This window comes from Lipotes vexillifer, unplaced genomic scaffold (assembly GCF_000442215.2).
Source record: "Lipotes vexillifer unplaced genomic scaffold, Lipotes_vexillifer_v1.1 scaffold36, whole genome shotgun sequence".
Taxonomy (NCBI): domain Eukaryota; kingdom Metazoa; phylum Chordata; class Mammalia; order Artiodactyla; family Lipotidae; genus Lipotes; species Lipotes vexillifer.
The window spans coordinates 6394300-6415388 of NW_006792448.1; the positions used below are offsets into that span (position 1 = coordinate 6394300).

Consider the following 21089-nt stretch of genomic DNA (forward strand, 5'->3'; position numbering starts at 1 on the left):
ATAGACCCATAAAGAATTATCTCTTCTTCTCTTGGAATCCAGAACGCAAGAGTCACTCAAAGAGGAAAGACAATGCCAAATCCACTCATTTACTGTCAGTATTTGCCTGCCACATAGAGAAATTGTGACCTTAATCCTGCCCAGCAAAAATAAACTAAAAATCAAACTTCAAACCTTGGTGTTGAAATGGCAAAACAAAATATGATGCATGATTTTCCCAGTTGCATAAGTGTACTCTGGGTTGCCTAAGAGCAGAATATTCCCTAGAGGGCAGGGCCTTGCCTCATTAGTCAAATTCTGTCCTAAGCCGGTGTGTTCATAAATCAACAATTAATAGTGATTATCAGGTTTTGAATGACAAATATTCTCATCCTAGGTAACTCATGATACTGCAATTCACTTTGAGTTGATGTCTGTGCAAAGCAAGTACAAGCAGCAGAGGGAAACCACACAGAAAGAACATGAAAGAAAAGCACGTCTTGGGCTGGGGAAGGGGAGATGAGGGTGGCTTCTGCAGTTCCAGACACTCTATACTGAGCCTCGGTCTGTCCCCCATCTAAGGACAAAAGCTGGAGACACTGAAAGGCCATGTCTGGGCACCCGTCCTGGGCCCTGAATTATTTTGTTAAGCTCACCACAATGGCATGCAGGTCCTGTATTGCAAAAGGCTGAGAAAGGAGTAGAAGGAGGGTAGAAACAGAAAATAAACCGATGAAACCAAACTTCCTTAGTAACTAAAAATGGAATGGGCTCAGCCATAGTATGGTGTCACCTTAACCATTACACGGCCAACTATGGTCACTGTGGGCCATGCAAAGATGTCTGAGAGAGAGCGCTGGAAAGCCAACACACGAAGTTCCAAGCTGACTGTGGCAGAGATGCACACTCTCCTACTGCTCCAGCAGCATGAAGAGGCTCCAATTTGGACAGGTAGGGGCAGCCAGTGTGGGCCCATGGCCCAGCCCTAGACCTGGATGGAGTAACAGGAAACCACTTTCCTTCTCACTCTAGCCCTTTCCAAGAGCATCCTCTGGAAAACAGTTTCCAGGCCCTTTCTTCTCTACATGTTCTGGTCATATCTACCTTTCAGTCCTAACTCACCTCTATTTTTGATCTTCTGTGAAGATGGCACTGCATACTCCATACACTTCACTCTTTTCTCAGGATGCCCACACCACCAATCGTTTGAATTAGAGTTTACACTTGAGAGTAACCACGAGGGCAGGAGCCTTGCTGTCAGGATGGCAGAGGAGAAAGGGAGAAGCACAGTCGGGTCCTGGTGACAGGGTGAAGCAGCCTCACCGTCCTGGCCTTCTTACCTCTAGGCTTCCTTAGTCATGAGAAAACTCAACTTCTTTCTTGTCTGAGACTTGTTCTGTGGGTTTTCTGTTATAGGAAGCTGAACTCAACTTTTGTTGTTATGGAAACCCATCAACTTGTATTTGTGGAGGAGTATACCCCCGGTGACCTGAATTCAGGCAAACCATATCTTAATCTGAGCAAAAGTGGGCTTAGAGCAGTGGGTTTCTTCAAAGAGTATATTCTTCCTCTTCAAAACACTTGAATCCCCAGCTTCAGAACTCTTGACTGCTCTGGGTTAAAAGCCAAAGCTCAAGGGAGCTTCTTGTTTTATGGTTGCTGACACTGAAATGGAGTGCAGCGCACTGGGAACGCACATACCATCAGTGCTCACTGCTTCCTTGGTTATACCTGAGAAAAAAGGCTGAGTAACCAGGAAAGAAGGAGGAGGAAGAAAGGGAAGGAGAGCTAGAGAGTGGCTGTCTGAGATCTGTGTAATGAGCATGAGTAGAGGAAGGGGGTGAGAATCCTCTGATTATAGAGAACAGTGTAGGAAAAGTTACCTTAGAAATCTGTATACAGATGTGCTCAGTGAGCATCATGGAATAAAGTAGGTTTCTGGAAGGAAGGTAATCAGTAGCATCCATTTGATAACATATATGCTTCCCTACAGACTCAAGTCAATTAAATTTCATCATTACTTGGGTAATGTTACTACAATTCTAGGGGAAAACTCAGCATTTCCACAACTATTTACTAAGCTAACACTATGTGTCATAAACATGGTCCCTGTCCTTGAAAAGCTTCAAATTTAGTAAGAAGTCAAGACCAACATTTATCAAGCAATAAGGACATCATCTAGAAAGAAGCTTTTATGAGTAAACCAGACCTGTACTTCACGAGAAGTTTAATGTCACTTCCATCAGAAACAGAACTCTTCTTTTCACCCCTGCTGGAAGTGTTCACTCCCCCTCCAGCACATTTCTTTTTAAAGCTGTCATATGTTGACTTAACTCTGTGTGTGTGTGAGTGTGAGTGTGAGTAAGCATGCATATTCTCTCCTTCTCCATTGCCTAAGTTCCTTAATGACAAGCATTAAGTCTTACACATTTGTACCTCCTTCATGATATCTGTCCCAGTCCCTGGCACACAGTTAGGCATTGGTGAATCTTGGCTGAATGTCTATTAGAGAAGAGGTAAGGGATGTTGAACAGTGTAGAGCAGGCCCTTTATGATGAAGAATCTCACTGGAGAGCTCAGCGAGGCTCCATGGTAAGGTCTGGCTGTGCTGGTAGAATTTAAACAGGTGAAGCAGAGTGGGAAGAGCATTACTACCTAATGGTGGGAGACACAGAGGGTGGCATTGTTTCCTCACCTTTGATGAGATGCTGTTCAACTTCTCCAAGTTAAACAATGCAGTTGCTTTATCTTAGCATTGGGGAGATAAAACTCTTTGTTTATAAGCCTAATCATAGTAAGAAGAGGGGCTGAGATGAAGCTAGCTTTCAGGCAGGAGCCACCTTCAACCTAAATGAAGGTCTCCTAATCTGTCGAGAGTCAAAACAAAACTTACAGGCGCTCTGCACACAGTTGGCTGGTGGGCAGCAGAAGTGGCTTTCTGGTACTAATCTGGATCCTGTTGAGAATCTTTGAAAGTTACTTTAACTCTGCTCATTGCAGAACATCATTTGTAGGAGGAAAGGGCAGAGCAATGGATCTCTAAAGGCCCTTTCAGCTCTCAATTCTCTGCCAGCTCTATATTCTAAGACAGGTTCCACTTAAGGAGCTGGTGGTTATTTCGGTAATCGCAGCCTCAATGAGCTAAAGGTACACTGGAGAAAATGGGGGTGATCATATTAGACAAAAATGCCTCGTATCACAGATACAAAATTTCTAGATAAGGAATCCACCCCCACTCCCCACGACCTCAAATTCAGGGCCCCAGGTCCAATGGTCATTTGATTTTATGGAACCTCTCACTTTTCCTCTGTTTTCAAAAGAAACATACATGGATAGTCTTGTGTTGCAAAGCAAGTAACAAGAGTGCACAGGCAGGGGTGCAGGGACTTCTAAGTGCTGTGTTGATGCCTACAATATTCCCAGATTCCACCTTCCCTATAACTTCAAAGAGTGGTAAATAAGAAAAGTGTAGGGTGGATGGTAAGGGGGTGAAGGCAGGAGGCAAGCCAGAGGCCTATAAACTGAAAATACACAGGAATCAAAGTCTACAATTCCCTGTAGGGAGGCACTAGCTGAGATCTAAAAGTAGAAATAACCCCTTCTCACTACGAACAACATAAAATCAATTCATGAACACTTGTGTATGCTTACAGAACAAAACAAACAAAAACCCTGCTGGTTTTTACTCTGATGGGACAAGAGATTTAGTTTCCTCTGGGATAAAAAGGGTTTCCAGTGAAGATACAACAGCTATAGTATTACAGGGATTCATGGCAGGATACTTGCCTGCATCATCCATATCTGGACATTGCTCTTTAACAAACATGGGACACAGTTTCATTTCAGTTCAACTCGCATGGGGGAGAATAGTCAATATGTGCGTGCTTTGCATTGTTCACGCAACAGCTTCTTTCATCTTCTTGACTCCATCAAAGACACAAAAGTTTGGGAAAACCAGGTCTGACCCAAATGAAGCTCTAAAGGGAGTAAGAATGCTCTAAGAGAACCTCACTTTACCTGGCTTCACCTGGCCTTCTTTCCTCTCACCCCATCACCACCTCTTGAATGAGTCCTTCACTGTTGCCATTCCCTGGCTGATCTCCTATTATTATAAGACAGCAGCAGTTCATGGCAATTTACATCAGGAAGGCCACAGAACAAAATCAGTACACCTTTATTGAGAGCTAACTACTAAAGATAGCAAACATTCTTGGAGAGGTCAAGGCACTCTCTGGGCACTGCCCGTGAGGCCAGCAACTCAGAAGGCCAGGTGGGTCTCAGCCATCAGACAAACTCATCCAATGGTAATGGAATCAGTGCTAACTTCTTATAAAAACACAACCAGAATTCAGAGATAGGAGAGCATAGTGTGGTCTGGAAGAGTTTGGAATATGCTTCCTTGGAGCAATAGGATTAGGACATTGCCCTTGAGAGTTTTTTAATTTCTAAAGACTATAAGCTGATTCTCTGATCCCCAAGTATTGGTAAAACGAACATTTTCATTTGAACCAAAAAGACAAGAAAAATAAGTAAAAATGGCTTTCCTACTATAGCTTAGTGTCTTTCAGATCAATCCTGGAAATGCCCCCTTTAAATCTCTGTAACTTTAACAAAGCATATAACCTGTGTGTCAGTTTTGTCATTGGTAAAATGGGGATAATAATAACTGTGCTGACTTCATAGGGCTGTGGTTAGAATTAAATACTATAACGCATGAAAAACACATGGCATAATGTATTACCTTCAATGAATTGGGCTAATATAACTGTGATGGTAGCATTAGTTACTATAAATAGTAGGTGGAAGAGAGAAGGAGGAAGAAGAGCTGTCCTTGGATTGCTCTCAGCTTCCACAACGTCTCAGGCCACTCTGGTCTCAGCAGCAAGAGGGCTACGTTGTCGTCTCCTAAGTTCAGAAGGGCAGCCTGTATGAGAAAACCTCATTGCCTTGGGACTTGACCAAGATGGTCCCCCTTGTCTCCTCATTGCTCTGGTTATATCTGGAGTCTGCAATCAAAATAAAAGGCAGCCAGGCAGACACCTACAAACTGAGTCACTGGATTCTTCTGATCCATTCAAATAATGGGCCTTCCAGCCAGAGGTGGAGTGAAGTCTGGAGGGAGATGGAAAATATTCTGGCCTCAGATACTAACCCCTCAAGAGACAAACCTGCTTCTAGTTTAATTCTCTATGCACTGCCAGCAGCCAAAGAAGCTATCCATTTCTCCTTGTTTTCCCAGCCCTCCAAATGCTCCTCCCTTCTCTCTTTTCTGACAGTAACCCTATCCCATCTTCTGGAAGGGGAGCTCATTTTATTTTACGGACTCAGAATTTTGTGATTCTAACAGAGGGACCCAGCATCATGCCGGTCCTTGTGGAAACTGGGAGACATCATAGTTTCATTGAGTCTAGAAGCTGGACAGTTATAATGCTAGTCATGACTTGGCAATGGTAGGTCAACAAAAAGGGCAAAGCAGATTTTTCTGAAAATGAGGATTAAAATTAGTTTAGTATTTTTAACATTATACCAGGTTCATGTTCTTTGAGACTTCACAAGAACTCCACAGCAGGCAGATTATCAGTCTTTTTAAATAGCTGAGAAAATGGAGGCTTAAAGGGTCTATCGCAGAGCCTTTTTTTGCAGAAATTGAAATGCCAGGGACAATAGCCAAAACAATACTGAAAAAGCACAAAGTTGAAGAACGCACATTTCCTGATTTCAAAATGTACTATAAAGGTAGAACAATCAAGAGACTGTGGCACTGGCATAATGATGGACATATACAGCAACAGAATAGAATTGATTGTCCAAAAACAAACCCTTACATGTATTGTCCGTTGACTTTTTATAGGTGCTAAGGTAACACACTGGGGAAAAAAGTCTTTTCAATAAACAGTGCTTGGATAACTGGAAATACACATACAAAAGAAGGAGAAAGAGAAGAAGGAGGAGGAGGAGAGGAAAAAAAAAAGAAAAAGACGTGTTGTTGGATGCCTACTTCACACCATGTACAAAAATTAACTCAAACTGCATTGGCCGGGAGCTAGCTGGTAATTGCTAGAGCTAGTGATGAGAGATGGGGTTACACTTTTCTATTTGGTATATATTTGACATTTTCCATAATAAAAAGTGAAAAAAAAAAAAGGAAAAGAAAAGAAAATTAACTCAAAATGGATCATAGACCTAAATGTAAGAGCTAAAGCTATAAAGCTCTTAGAAGAAAACATAGGAGTAAATTTCCTGATCCTTTAGTTAGGCAAAGTCTTCTTAGGCATGACACGAAAACATAAACAAGAGAAAAAGTAAGAAAAAATGTTGGATTTCATCAAAATTAAAAACTTTTGTGCTTAAAAGGTCACCACCAAGAAAATGAAAAGACAATCCACAGAATGGAAGAAAATATTTGCAACTCATATATTTGATAAGGGACTTGTATCCAGAATGTATAAAGAATTCCTGCAAAATAATAAAAAAGACAAGTAATTCAATTTTAAAATGGGCAAAGATTTGAATAGACATTTCTCCCACATACACCAAAAAAAAAAAAAAAAAAAAAAAAGACACATGTGGCTAAAAGCAAATGAAAAGATGCTCAACATCATTAGCCATTAGGGAAATGCAAATCAAACCCACAATGAGATGTCACTTCATACCTAATAGGATGGCTATAATAAAAATGATAGACAATAGCCAATGCTGATGAGGATATGGAGAAATTGGAATCTTCATACATTACTAGGGAGGCTGTGCAATGGCTCACCTGCTTCAGAAAACAGTCTGAAAGTTCTTCAAGAAATTAAACATAGAGTTATCATATGAACTAGCAATTCTACTTCTAAGTATATATCCAAGAGATTTGAAAACCTATGTTCACATAAAACCTTGTACATGAATGTTCACAGCAGCATTTTTTATAACACCCAAAAAGTAAAAACCAACCCATATGTCCATAAACTGATGAATGAATAAACAAAAGTGGTATGTCCATATAATGGAATATTATTCAGCCATAAAAAAGAATGAAGTACTGGTACATGCTACAGAAGAGATAAACCTTCAAAACATTGTGTTAAATGAAAGAAGCCACACACAAAAGATTCCACTTATGTGAACTGTCCAGAATACGAAAATCTACAGAGATAGAAAGTAGGTTTGCGGTTGCTACACACTGCAGAGAGCGGATAATGAAGAGTGACTGCTTATGGCTACAGAATATGTTTTTTGGATAGTGAAAATATTCTGGAATTAGATTGTGGTATTGATTGCACAAATCTGCAAATATACTAAAAATTACTGAATTATACACATCAAAAGGGTGAATTTTATGGTGAGCAATTATACCTCATTAAAGCAGTCATTAAAAGAAAAACACACACACACACACACACACACACACACACACACACACACAAGAGCCTAAGAGAGTTACCAAGGTCAACCTGACAATCCAAACAGAATTAGTTAGATTTGTCACTTTCTTAAGTTCATTTACATCCCCACTTTTGTTTTCTTCTTTTGTGTCTTCCTTTCTTTTTTTTTAATAGTTATTTATTAATTTGGCTACGCAGGTCTTAGTTGCAGCATATAGGAGCTAGTGCCCTGACTGGGGATCGAAATCTGGGCCCCCTGCACTGGGAGCACAGAGTCTTAACTACTGGATCATCAGGGAAGTCCCTGTGTCTTCTTTTCATTTTTCCTCTCTTATTTTCGTCTATCTTTGAAGCCATTTAAAATCAATTCTAGAACAAGGAGTCTATAAACATATAAAATCAATAAACATATAAAATCAGTCTAGCCAAATTTTAGTTCCTGACTCAATTTAGGACACTTCCTAGTATACTGTATTTCTTCATTTTTATAAGAGAGAGGAGCATTTCCTTCTGTGCATTGGCAGTTTTTCTCCTGATGAAAGTAAGGTATGAAGAGTAGATTGTCTATAATTTTATCTTTGCCAAAGTATTTTCTCCCTTCAAGTCTCACCTGGTGAACTAACTACATAAAAAAGTCACTGAGAACATGGAGAACACTAAGAAAAGACAGTCTGGGTGCTAGGCACTTTACCTGTTGCTTAAGGCCATTTTTCAAAGAGGGAGAAGGAAGCCCTCAGTCACTTCCTGGGAGCCTTCTCGAGTACTCTGTAATGCTACGATTCTTGTGTTTCAGGCTCCTCTTAATCACATAAGCCCAAGAATCACAACCAGTTTCCAGACTCAGATGGACGGCAAAGATTTCCAGTGTTTCCTGGAGTCTCAGTGCTAGTGGCCCCATCTACACAAAGCCTGGATATCTTTTAAGTAGGATTCAGAGGTTTCATCACCCTGCAGCTTTCTGGTCAGCAGGACTGCTGCTAGGACATTTAAAAAGGAAAAGGTGCCCAATGGGTGGTTCTGACCATTGGCTGTGAGGGCTCCTATGGGGAGGGGTGTGTAGCTAAAAGGTTGTAGAAATAAAATCCTAAGCCCAAACCCATGGCAGCAACAGGAAAACCCTGGCTAGGAGGCAAGGGACGGAGAAGAGTTTTCCAAAGGCATCTTCCAATTCTGAGGAAACAACTTTGCTGACAGATCACTAGGTGAATTAATTTCTGTGTGACTCCTGGGGATGGTGGCTGGAATGCTGAAACTTTCTGTGACATGGCTGCTTCTGAAAGGCTGATCTGGGATGATGACCCCTTGAATCAGAGGTGAAAAGAAAGACCCTGGAGAAGGGGATACTGTATGATGCAAATGCTGTGGCTTCTTGCAACCTCCGCGTGGTAACTCAGCTACAACATTCCTTGTACATTCAGTTAATTCTTCTGTACCTTTGGTATCAGAGCCCCCTCTTAGGATCCAGCAATCCAGAAATATGGTGTCCTGGCAATTAATTAATTAAATCCATACATACATATTTACTGACTGCCTGAGATGTGTTAGGCAATGTGCTAGGAGCCGGGGAAGACATATTTCTTACCTTCCTAAATTCTACAGGAGTCAAAGTCGAGGCTTCTAGAACCCCCCAAAGGATTCCAACTTCCTCCCCTAACAGATCTTTAGCCATCACTGAATGGTCCCGTACTTGTCTTGCCCAGGACAGATCTCTCTAGTTTTACTTCTCCTTTCTTCCTAGACATGCTTCCTGGATTCCTACTCTCTTAGTCTGTCCTCTGAGCTCTGGGTTTTCAACGTTCCCTTTACAACGTGGTACCCAGACGCTGTTGGACCATGTACAGTCCTAAAACTACTTCCTCTTTTACTGTGGACCTTATATTTCTGCTCATGGGGCTTACATTTCCTTTTATCTTTTTCATTTTGAAGTCACCTAAAACTCTGTGTCAGAGATTGCTAGCTCTTCATGAAAAATCCATTTGTTTTTTGGGCATGCTGCTAGATTATGTTTTCCAGACTCCTTTCAGTTAGATGTGCCACCAGAATGAACTCTAGCAAGAGGCATGTGAGCAGAAGAGATGTGTATCATTTCCCAACCAAGTATTTGGAGAAATGTATATCCTTAGCCTTGCCCCATTTTCCAGTTTTTCCAACTTGACACAAGAAAACAAGACCTAGCAGAGCCAAGAGATGGAAGGAGACTGGGTTCCTGAATCACATGGAGAAGTACTGCTCAGGGACCAGAAACATGTGGCCCTGAACTGCTACATACTTTGTCACATATTTGTTAAATCAGTCTAGCTTAACCTAATATAATTAACCAGATCTTCTTTTTTCAGATAAACTGTTATCAAGTACAACCTGTGCTTGTACACTTAGCTAATTTCAAATAATCATAGGATTTTGTGGACTTCCCTGGTGGTGTGGTGGTTAAGAATCCACCTGCCGATGCAGGGGACACGGGTTCAAGCCCTGGTCCGGGAAGATCCCACATGCCGCGGAGCAGGTAAGCCCATGCCCCACAACTACCGAGCCTGTGCTCTAGAGTCTGTGAGCCACAACTACTGACCCCGTGTGCCACAACTACTGAAGCCCGTGCGCCTAGAGCCCGTGCTCCGCAGCAAGAGAAGCCACTGCAATGAGAAGCCTGCGCACCACAACGAGTAGCCCCCACTCACCACAGCTAGAGAAAACCCACACGCAGCAATGAAGACCAAACACAGCCAAAAATAAACAAATAAAATAAATAAATTTATTTTAAAAATATCACAGGATTTTGCATTGCTAAGTCTGTGCAAATCAGTTTAAATTTTGAGGGTTTTTTTCTTTTTTTTGGTAATACAAATCTCATTTATAATCCAATTTGGTATCTTTAAGCATGAGAAAAACTCTGTAAGGAGGGCATTTAAACCAACAGTGTTATACCTGCAAGAGCAGGGTATTCAAGGCAAAATGAACAGAGGCTACATATACCTAGAAAATAAGAAGAAGCAAACACCGATCCTTAGGCATAGAGTGACAGGTATCTTCGTGTTGGTGTTGTTTTGTGTATATGTGTTGCCAGAAGTCCAGAAATCTTATGCATAAGCAAACAAACAAAAAACAGTCATGAGGAGGTCACTCATTTCATCTTTATCTTTTATAAAGAGGTAGTGTCATAGACTTTATAGCATTGATCCACACCAAATCTAGTTTCTAAAGTAATTATATTTCCTGTTTGTAAAATTCAATTCTGCTTATTTCATGCATTTATTCACTCATCCATTCAGCCATCTAGCAAATATGCATGCTGTAGACTCAGCACTATAGCAAGTTTTATGTAGGATAATAAGAATTAGAAGATATGGTTCCTGGCCCAGCAGACCTTATAATTTAATGTGGAGACAAGAAATATATATAAGGAAAAGTAAATGAAATGTCAAGGATTAAACAACAACTTCAGACCATCAAACGAGCAGTACAAATATCAAAGAGTTTTCAGAAAGGAGACTGATAAATCAATTCTATTTAAGTAATATGATATTTATGAGCACTTAGCATGTGACAGATGAATCTGTTCTGATGACTGTTTTGCGATTTTAACTTCAATAAGCATTTATTTTGTGCCTAGTCCATGCTAAGCACTGGGCTAAAGATGGTGAAAGAAGCTGACTGCAGAGAAAAGGAGATATAAGTGTTACAATGAAAATGGCAATGGCGTTCATCCAGTTCAAAAGCACTGTTTCACAAAGTCTTTGAGGGCCAAGGACTGCTCCTTACATTTCTTTTTTTTTTTTTTTTGCGGTACGTGGGCCTCTCACAGTTGTGGCCTCTCCCGTTGCGGAGCACAGGCTCCGGACGCGCAGGCTCAGCGGCCACGGCTCACAGGCCCAGCCGCTCCGTGGCATGTGGGATCTTCCCGGATTGAGGCACGAACCCGTGTCCCCTGCATCGGCAGGCGGACTCTCAACCACTGCGCCACCAGGAAAGCCCCCCTTTGTTTTGCCCTCTGATCATCTGAGTCACTCTCCTTAAGTCCCCTTAGCCTCCCTGTACCTTGGGCTACAAGCTCTCTCACAGGATGGCTGGTAAGTGAAAAGGATCGGCATTGCTGACAATATCAGATAGTGATCTATTACTATGCCTTCTCCTTAACATCTCAGGGCAACCAAGGGAAGATAAGATCCTCTGGACTGCCTGTGTGGGACAGCGGGTATACACATATCTGATAGGTACTTCCCAGAGTTGAAGGGAAACAAAATCCTCATTGTTCACCTAAAATCCATTTTTCACTTGGGAAAGAATGGATACAATTGAAATGCTTAGTGTGAGTAAATGCTTAACTGATGTGGCATTAGCATTCATTTTGTGTGTGTGATAACGATAATGTGAAATGGCCTTGGTATTGGGAGATACACACTGAAGTAGGTAGAAGTAAATGGTCATGCTGCCTGCAATCTATTTTTCAAATGGGTCTCAGTAAATTTGATAAACTTGACAAATGTTAGTGATATCTGAATCTAGGTAGAGGGTATGTGGATGTTCACTGTATTATTCTTTCAAATTATCTGTACATTTCAACCTTTTCATAGTAAAAAGTTGGTTAAAAAATGTTTATCTACCATGTGTGATTTGGGGCAACTCAAAGGTCTGGTTGAATGCTCCCCATCCACCCCTACACCCAGCCCATTTCATCTCTGCCTCTACTTTCTCTTTCTCTAACTGTTATCTGAAATTCTACAGTCAAGAGCCTCAACCCAATTTAGCTGAAGGGTTTTATTCATATTGAAATGTACATACACATTTACACTGTACATCTACATGTACAGTGTTAGCAATTAGTCAGATTATATTATATATAAATAAATACATAATAGAGGTGCTGGTTAGAGGTGATGGGGAAAAAAATAAGAATTTATATGGGACTCCTGAGAGAGACAGAGATAGCAAGAGAGAGTTAGAGACAGAGAAAGATACGGTGGGTGGGAACAGAGCTCTAGAGCAGTGCTTGTACAGCAGAACTTTCTGCAATGATGAAAATATTATGCATCTGCACTATCCAATATGGCAGCCACCACCACATCTAACTATTGGGTACTTGAAATGTGTCGAGTATAACTAAAGAACTGAACAAATTTTATTTAATTTTAATTACTAATTCAAATTTAAACAGCCACATATGGCTGGTGGCTCTCATATTGAACAATGCAGCTCTAGAGAGACATGAGCCTGGAGAGGCAGAAAAACTAGTTTCTATAAGTGAGTTGGTAACTGTGGAATTAACATTTCCTAAGGGAATTAAAAAGATATGTTAAAATGTATAATTGGTGGGGAAAGAATGAAAAAGTGGTGGTACATACTACTGGGTAATATTTCTAATTGGTCAAGTCAAAATTATTGCAGAGTGGATGTGCCCACTACCAAATCTCTACATATAGCTTATACATGTACCATATTTATGCACTGAGTATATAATGGTGGGCTATTATGACAGCAAAGGTAGATTCTAGGGGGTGGGATACATAAAATCACCAGGATCTTTCCAGGCCCATTGAGTGGGTGAAATGATACAGGCAAGGGATCATATCACCTACTTCACCATGCAAAACTTCAGCCAAGAGGTAAAGGATGCCTCCTACATGATCATAGGCTGCCCACTTCCCCAGTGGGCAGAAGGCATTCAGCTGCAGGCAAAGATGATGCTAAGAACACAAAGAATCAGGAAAATACTCAATTCATTAGATGGGTCTGTTTGGCCTCAAAAGCTAGAATCGCAAAAGTCTATCTCCTGCTGACTTTATTTTTCCTTCACCTTTTTAGTGTCATTGTTTCTGCCTGAACAAAGGATAAGAAAGAAGGTCCAGACTTATCCCAGAATAGACAGAATAGCACCGAATAGTCAGTGCTACACACTAATACTAGAAAGTAACTATCATGCCGGGAGGGGTAAGGTAGGAAGGAGTGAACCTATCAAAGTGAGAGGCAGCTAATTCCCCCAGAAAAAAGAGAATAAAACTAAAATAACATTATTAGCTCAAGTGAGGAAGCAGAATCTTCTCAGGGTGTCAGATTAGCAGTTTTTGCTCTGTTTTAGATCTGAAAGACCCATGTTCAGTTTATTGTTTTTGTGGAGTTAAGTGGTTTCATATGTTAAATTAAAAAGGTAGGGTCAGAGGATGGATTTTGTTTCTAGTATGACTTGGCAAAGTATAAGGGCCCTGAATTCAGAACTGGAAGATTTAAGCTCAAATCCACACCCTTCCTGGTACCATGCAAGTGCCATAAAGCAGTCACTTTAATACCCATCTCCTTCACTGTGTAATCGTGGCAGCCCTTTTCAAGCAGCGTTGAGAATTAAGCCCTAATGCCCTTACCCAGTGGTCCTCCAACTTGAGTGTGCTCAGAATCACCTGGAGGGTTGGTTAAAACCCCTATAGTAGGCCTGGAGTAGATACAGCCCAAGAATTTGCATGTCTAACAAGTTCCCATGCTGATGCAGCTGGTCTGGGGACCACTCTTTGAAAACAAATGTCCATGGCATTCACTGGGGGTAATGTATTAATTTTTCTCCTATGCATCTAGAATGGTACTAGCTATGTATCATCTTTGGGACAATGGAGAAAAATCAGTCACTCAAATCATTTTCTGTAAGACTTTATCCTCTCATGGAACCCAGGCAGGTTGTGAGGATCAGTGGGGAGAGATTTGAGGCGTGGTCACAACTACAATGCAGCATAAAGATATAAGCCTCTGTAATGTTCAACAATCTGTTGACAGAACCTTAAGTTTGCTCTTTGCTTTATATTTTGATTCTCAGATTTCTTTGTTTTGGGAGAAGTGGCTCTCAAGCATGAGCCATGCATCAGTTATCTGCAAGGCTTTTAAAATACAGATTGCTGGAGAGCTGGGCCCCACTGCCTCCCGGATACAGCATCTGGGGTAAGACCTGAGAACTGGTGCTTCTAACAGGTGACAGTGATGCTGCTTGTCCTGGGACCATACTTTGAGATGACTGGTCTCTTTGTTTCAGCTTTCTTTGTCTTCTACTTCTCTAGCCTCTAGTCCAGAGGCCAGCAAACTATGACCACCTGTTTTCCCAAACTGTCTTAATGCAACATAGCTGCATCCACTCATTTACGTATCGTCTGCAGCTACTTTCAAACTACAATGGCAGAGTTGAGTGGTTTCAGCAGAGACTGAATAGCCTGCAAAGCCTAGAATATTTAGTATCTGGCCCTTTATAGAAAAAGTTGGCCAACTCCAGCTCTATTCTTCCTTCTTCTCCTTAAACATAACATTTATTAAACATCTTCTATAAACAAGGCATTTAATACTTATTTTTGTATTTTACTTTCACAATAATATAAATGGATTCGGGGTCGCTTCTACATCACAGAGTCTAGTAATTTGCATAAGGGAACACCTGAATCAGGACCCAGTGTATAGTCTGTGGCGCCCAAAGCATAATGAAATTGTAAGTCCCCTTGTTCAAAAAGTAAGAAGAATTTCAAGATGATGAGATCAGAGCATTCAATCAAGTGTGGGGCCCAGTTTAACTAAAAAGGTCACATGACCATGACCTGAGCAGAGCACCCAGTCCTGGACCTGGCTGCCTCTGAAGTTTGAAACTCTCTCCTGCATGGCTGACCCACGAGTCTCATATACCATGACCAACATGCATTGTCATGGTGAACTACTGCAGCTTTTCCTTGGAGATGGAATCCTTTCTTGAGAAACCACTCCAAGTGTATTTCCAACATCCGTGTACTATGTATGACCCCACCCTCTTCTCGAGCCCCAGTTACAACCTCCTTGGGGGAGAAATGAATCTCTGTGTTCCCCCAAATGCTCCACTCAATAAATATGATTATTTATGTAAAAAACTGCTCCCCTTGTACTACAGAGGATTTCAAATAAAATAGCTTTTCAATAAATTATTGTTGAATTAGTGGATATCAATAAAGCCTAAAGTGAAGAAAGACATTGCAGGGATTATTGTAATTCTACAATAGAGAAAATGGAGCAATAAAGATACTATACCTTAGTTTGCCATCACTCAAAATTTCATGGAGGGCGCCACAATAGAACCCAGTGTCTGTCAATGTGAGACCCAGGGCTGTTTTCCCAAACTTGTAGCAGAGAGTATTTCCGCTGGGCATTTCCTCAGTACTGAGGTGTAAGTGACAGCAGTTCAACAACACGTGCAAAGCGAAGCCAGTGATCATTTTAAAGAATGCAGCATCTCATGTTATTTGATCACTATATTCTCTGAGCATTTAATCCTCTCAAATATTTTGCAATCACTTCCTCTAATTACAGAGAAAACACACTGGAGTGATGTGCATGCTCGGGAGCGTCCCCTCCTGTTTCCTTCTCTCTGTTTAATCAAGAATTTGAATCACCTTTCAATTTCTTAATCCTATAATCCTGAAAAGAATGTACACTGCTCCAAACTCTGCTTGGTGAGACCTTGTAAAGCCGAACCTGAAGCCCTTTCACAAAGACTGTGAGAAGGGAGAGAAAATCCTGGAGACAGGCTTCCTGGCTTCTTTCCAGAAACTCAGGAAATTGGGACCCCTGGAGACAATCCTCTTCTAGCTAATATTTTGAAGATATGGATCTGGGATGCCTGCATCAGATTTACCTGGAGGGCTTGGTAAAATTCTAACTTTCTGGGTCTCATTCTAGACATACTAAATTGGAACTTGGAGACAGGAAATCTTTCTGTCTGTCTTTATCTATCTATCTATCTATCTATCTACATTTAATTTTTCCCAAGTGATTCTCATGTGTATAAAAAATTAAGAACCAAGTGGTTAGCCATCCATATCCTCAATGTATATTCATTGTATTTCTTTCTCGTTTTTTTAAATTGAAGTACAGTTAATTTACTATGTTGTGTTAGTTTCAGGTGCACAGCAAAGCGATTCACTTATACATCTACACACATCTATTCTTTTTCAGATTCTTTTTGCTTATAGGTTATTACAAAATATTGAGTATAGTTCTGTGCTATACAGTAGGTCCTTCTTGGTTACCTATTTTATATACAGTAGTGTGTATATGTTAATCCCAAACTCCTAATTTATCCCTTTCCCCTTTCATAACCATAAATTTGTTTTCTATTCTCTGTATTTTTGTGTTACTACTAGGAAAACTACATAGTTATTAATATTATAGCCCAGTTTAAAAATTATGAATTATAAGTATATACAGGATCATTAAATGGTGTAGCTAGAAAGGCCCTTGATCACTACGGGTCATTGCTCTGGGATCCAGAAAGAATGTGGAGGAATGTGAAATGGGCTCATCTAGGTTTACAGTCAGAGTACCCACTCCTCAGAGATCTGGGTACTATGACTATGACACCCACAACGCAGCTTTTCTGCGACTGCCTGCACTTCCAATATTCTGACACTCTGTCTCCATTTAACCCTGGCATATACTAGAAATCTCAACATTTAAATATCCTAATTACACTAATTCAACACACCCAGAAGTGTATTAAAATAATTTCTTAGGCCATGGGTCTGTATTTATTGTTCAGTGAATATGGTCACCATAACTCAGAGAATAAGCCCAAAGCTCAGGACTAGACTGTCTTCCCACATTACCTCCATCGAAAAAGATGACTTTGTTTTACCACCTGCACATCTGCTCTTGTTCATCCACTGCCAGTTACAGGTCTGCTCCCTCTTTTCATTTACCTTTTCTCTGAGAGCAGAAACAGTGTTTCCTACATTTCTCTCCTCTCTCAGATGCACCTGCAGTGTTTCTCACACAACTCAATTAATGCTATAAACTGGTAAGGGATGATGGTCCCTGATTGATTTGAGGAACTCATCAGTAAAATGAACTGATGTGTCCCAGACCACATGCTGGGAGGAATACAGATTTGTAACACACCTTCTCATCAGCCCTGGGTCGCTAAATAGGGCAGACTCTTTTTCTCAGAGCCTCCATATGTTCAGCTCACATGGATCAATAGAAGCACCATATTGCCTTCACAAAAGCTTTAGATGCTCACCCTTTCTAATATACAGAAAGTTCCAGATTGTTTTTATCAAACACAGTGATGCCCCAAAGCTTCAGCTTACTGTTTGGGAGAGGGAAGCAGTCCACGGTGAGTTTCATGGTCACAAACAGGGATATAACGAAACAATTTGGGTTTTAAATAGACCAAAACAGACCCTGTCAAAATTAAAAGCAGAGAAATGCAGCAACTCTGGAGCTCAAACGATCTCAACCTCTAAAGTGCTTTCCTGCAACAAGGCAGAAAATCAAAAGTTAGGAGGGCACACAGCTGCCCAGCCAGAAACGAAGCAAAGTCCCAACAGGAGTAAACCAACATGCTCTGGAGGACAGCTGGGTAAACATTTCTGATAAAGAAAGACTCGCAGTTTTGATAGAACCTTGTGTGTGTGTGATAGTACAGTTGGGTGGATTGATAGCTGCTTAAATATCTGCAACCAAAGAGTACTGAGTAAGGACACTGACAAATTGAAACAGATGAAGAGAAACACAAATAAGGATGGTGATGAAAGCGGTATGATATAACAGGGGAAGAAAGTGGATATTTAGCCTGGAGAAACAAAACCTGGATGCAGAGTGGGCAGAATCAGGGATGATGATTCTCTTCAAATAAATCATGGCATGGAAGATTTATACTGTACATATATTTCAACTGGGTAGAAATAGGCTAATGGGTGAAAGTTACTAGGACACAGATTTCAGCTAAACATAAAGTGTTTTTCTGAAAATCAGAATTGTTCAGAAATGGAAGGAACTGCTGGAAATTTTAGAAGAGGTAGAATGTCCATTGGTAAAGATAGTGCTTCATTAGATGAGAAGCTAGAACAATGGATCTCCCAGATACCTCTCAACTCTAATTCAAAGGTTCTGTACTGAGAACCTGTTCCCCACCATCTCCCCCATATTACCCTCCACATCCCACCTGCCAGGAGTAGTCAGTGAGGTAAGTAACAATCAGCAATGTTAAGAGGATCAAACGTTACAGGTATGTAATACCCACAAAGCCCTGTGCAAGTGAATGTTCCTTTCCTTTCACTGATGGTGTGATAATGCCTATATCAGGGAGCGTATGGGCGGGTAGGGAGGAATGGGGAATTTATTTTTACCCCACCACTATATCAAGTATTACACCAAATCTCCTTTAAAACGGTCTTGGGATTTGCCACTTGATATTAATAAATAGCTTATGATGCATCCAAAGTGTTTTTACTCTTTGGCTGAAATAAAGGTAAATATTTTAGTTTCCCTGGAGGGAAGTCATTTAATCCTCAAATTAGACACTAAACATTAAATTGCTATGTTTTTAAGCCATCCTAAAATTCTTAGCCACTTGGAAGAAAAGGTAGTAATTTACGAAGAGATTACATCCTAACACAATTGCCACCTTCCCATTTGGAGGCAGCGCGGAGTTGTGGAAAGAGCACTTGTGTGTGAGTCCAGTGACCTCCTCCAACAACTTGCTGTGGCACCCTGGGCAGCTATTTCATTTCTTCTGTCAAAGGTTACTACCATCTTGCAACCCAACCATAACCACCCAACAGAGAAGATTGAACACCACCTGAATTATATATGAGAACCATGCTCAGAGAGTGAGAATAGATTCAAAATTCACGGTACTTTCTGCTGATTGTAATTTTTCAAAATTCTTAATAAGTTGGTTAAATACTTTTATCCATAGCATTTGATGTGAAATAATAGTTTTTCAGCTTTATTTTCAACAGTGACTTGGGCCTAAATGGTCTTCTGTTCTCAATGGCTGGAAACCATTTAGGTTCTCTTGGTTGGCCTCTGTTGATTCCTGGAGATTTTTATGCTATACTTCCCTCATTCTTAGACATAATTTAAATGTTTAATTTAAAAATTAAATGCATTTTTCCAAATGTCTAAGATGACTCTCGAAATACTCATGGAAAGTTACTACTTCTCAGTCTACAATCTACATATCATTGTGGACATAACTGACAGAACTCCTATATGCCTATAATTGATCAACATCGTAATATTCTTTTCCTCCTTATATTATGATTTTTAACTGAGCACCAAGGGGGTCTTTCAGGCATGCAAATGAAACTCCATGACAATCCAACAAGCTCAACATTACTATCTCAATTAAGGACATTGCTACACTGAGGGGTAAAAAGAAAAAAAAAAAAATGATGCAAGCAAGATCACAAGGAATGTTAAGTCTAGGAATTCCCTTTACTAGGGAGGCAAACTGCATGTCTCCTCTGGGAGGAATATGTAAAGCAAGTTTATATTTACAATTGCTTCCTGCTTGGCTGGGTAAATTGAAGTCATTTAGCCAAGCTTCACAAAGAAAAAGAGTACCATTTCCTGAATTCTCTCGCTGGTTCTGGCAAACCACTTTGGGAGAGGGGAAGTGACTTGCCTGAGGTGATGAGTTAGGAATCTATCAGGCTGCTGAATGGAAACTCTACTGTAATTAGAACAAATTTTTATTTTTTACTTCAGTTCTCAACCACTTCTTTTCTCTCTAAAGTTCTTCACTTAAGCTTTCTGCTTAATTGCAAGTTTTGTTCTCAGTGGCTGCAGATCAAGAGTGGAGATCTAAAACCTAGGTGTGCCCTGCAATGCCTGTTTAACCTTAAAGAAATGAACAAAGTCTGACATTTAAAATTTACTAGGCAGCAATGCTCAAACTGCTTTGATCATAAGAAACACATTTTTCACTGTAATTGTACATACAGTATATATTTGTGTGTGTGTTTCACACACAATAAGAGTTTTATGAAACAAAATTTACACTTACTAAGCATGAGGCATTTTGATCACCCTCCCCCACCCCTCCCCCCTCCTCCTCTCCTCTCCTTTTGCAGGTAGTAACCCACTAAATTGAATTAACAATCTGCTAATGGATCACCAGTCTCAAGTTGGAAAACAAAACAAAACATCTTATATAGGGAACAAAAGTGAAAGACTTTTTGTCACTACAGGAAGCCACAGTGGGGTGAGGAAAGAACACTGATCTAGCAGCCAGGAGGCTGAGGGTCTATTCTTGTTGGCCACCAACTGTGTTTGGATACCACCTCCCCTGGTTATAAGTTGTGTGAACTTGTGCAAATTACTAAACCTCTACATGCTTTAGTTTCCATATCTTTCAAATGGAGCATTTAGAGGACATACCCTCAAGGGTTATGATGAGGATTTGGTGAGTTAATGTATGAAAAGTGCTTAAAACAGTGCCAATGCCCAGCTTTTAGGAAGCAGTCAGCAAATGTTATCTAATATTTTTAAAACTGAGGTGATAGCAACTGTTCTAACTACCCAAACTTTTCACTTAGGTTTTTCTTGTTTGTTTTTAAGGAGATGAGAAAGAATTAAATGGGGAGAAATGACTCAAAGTTGTTCTGCGAAGAGGACTGGTGATGTCATTTGACCTCAAGCTCTTTTTGAGCCAGCAATGGTTTCTAAGATAGTTGTCATAATCCTAGATGGCAGAAGTTGAAGTAGAAAATTTCAAGGGACACTGCTAACACTCACACCACACTGCTCAGGGCACATTTAGGGCTGTGTCAGAGTCTGAGGACTTTGCTTAGTCTGGAGACACCAGAAGAGTGTATTCTAGGGAAAGGTGAGCAGAAATGAGGAGAGGCTAAGGACCAAATTATTTAAGGGTTGGTTGTGAAAACAGGAGGTGTTTAGCATGGAGATTGGAAGATTTAGGGGAGGCCTGATAACTGCCTTCAAATGACTGAAAAATTATCGTGTAGG

General features: G+C 40.5%; 1 protein-coding gene across 1 annotated transcript in view; it reads right to left on the reverse strand.

Moving 5' to 3' along the window:
• The window catches only part of SETBP1 (SET binding protein 1), a 380749-nt gene that overhangs the window by 143778 nt on the left and 215882 nt on the right, over positions 1 to 21089 (reverse strand). The gene's annotated exons all lie outside the window — the stretch shown is intronic.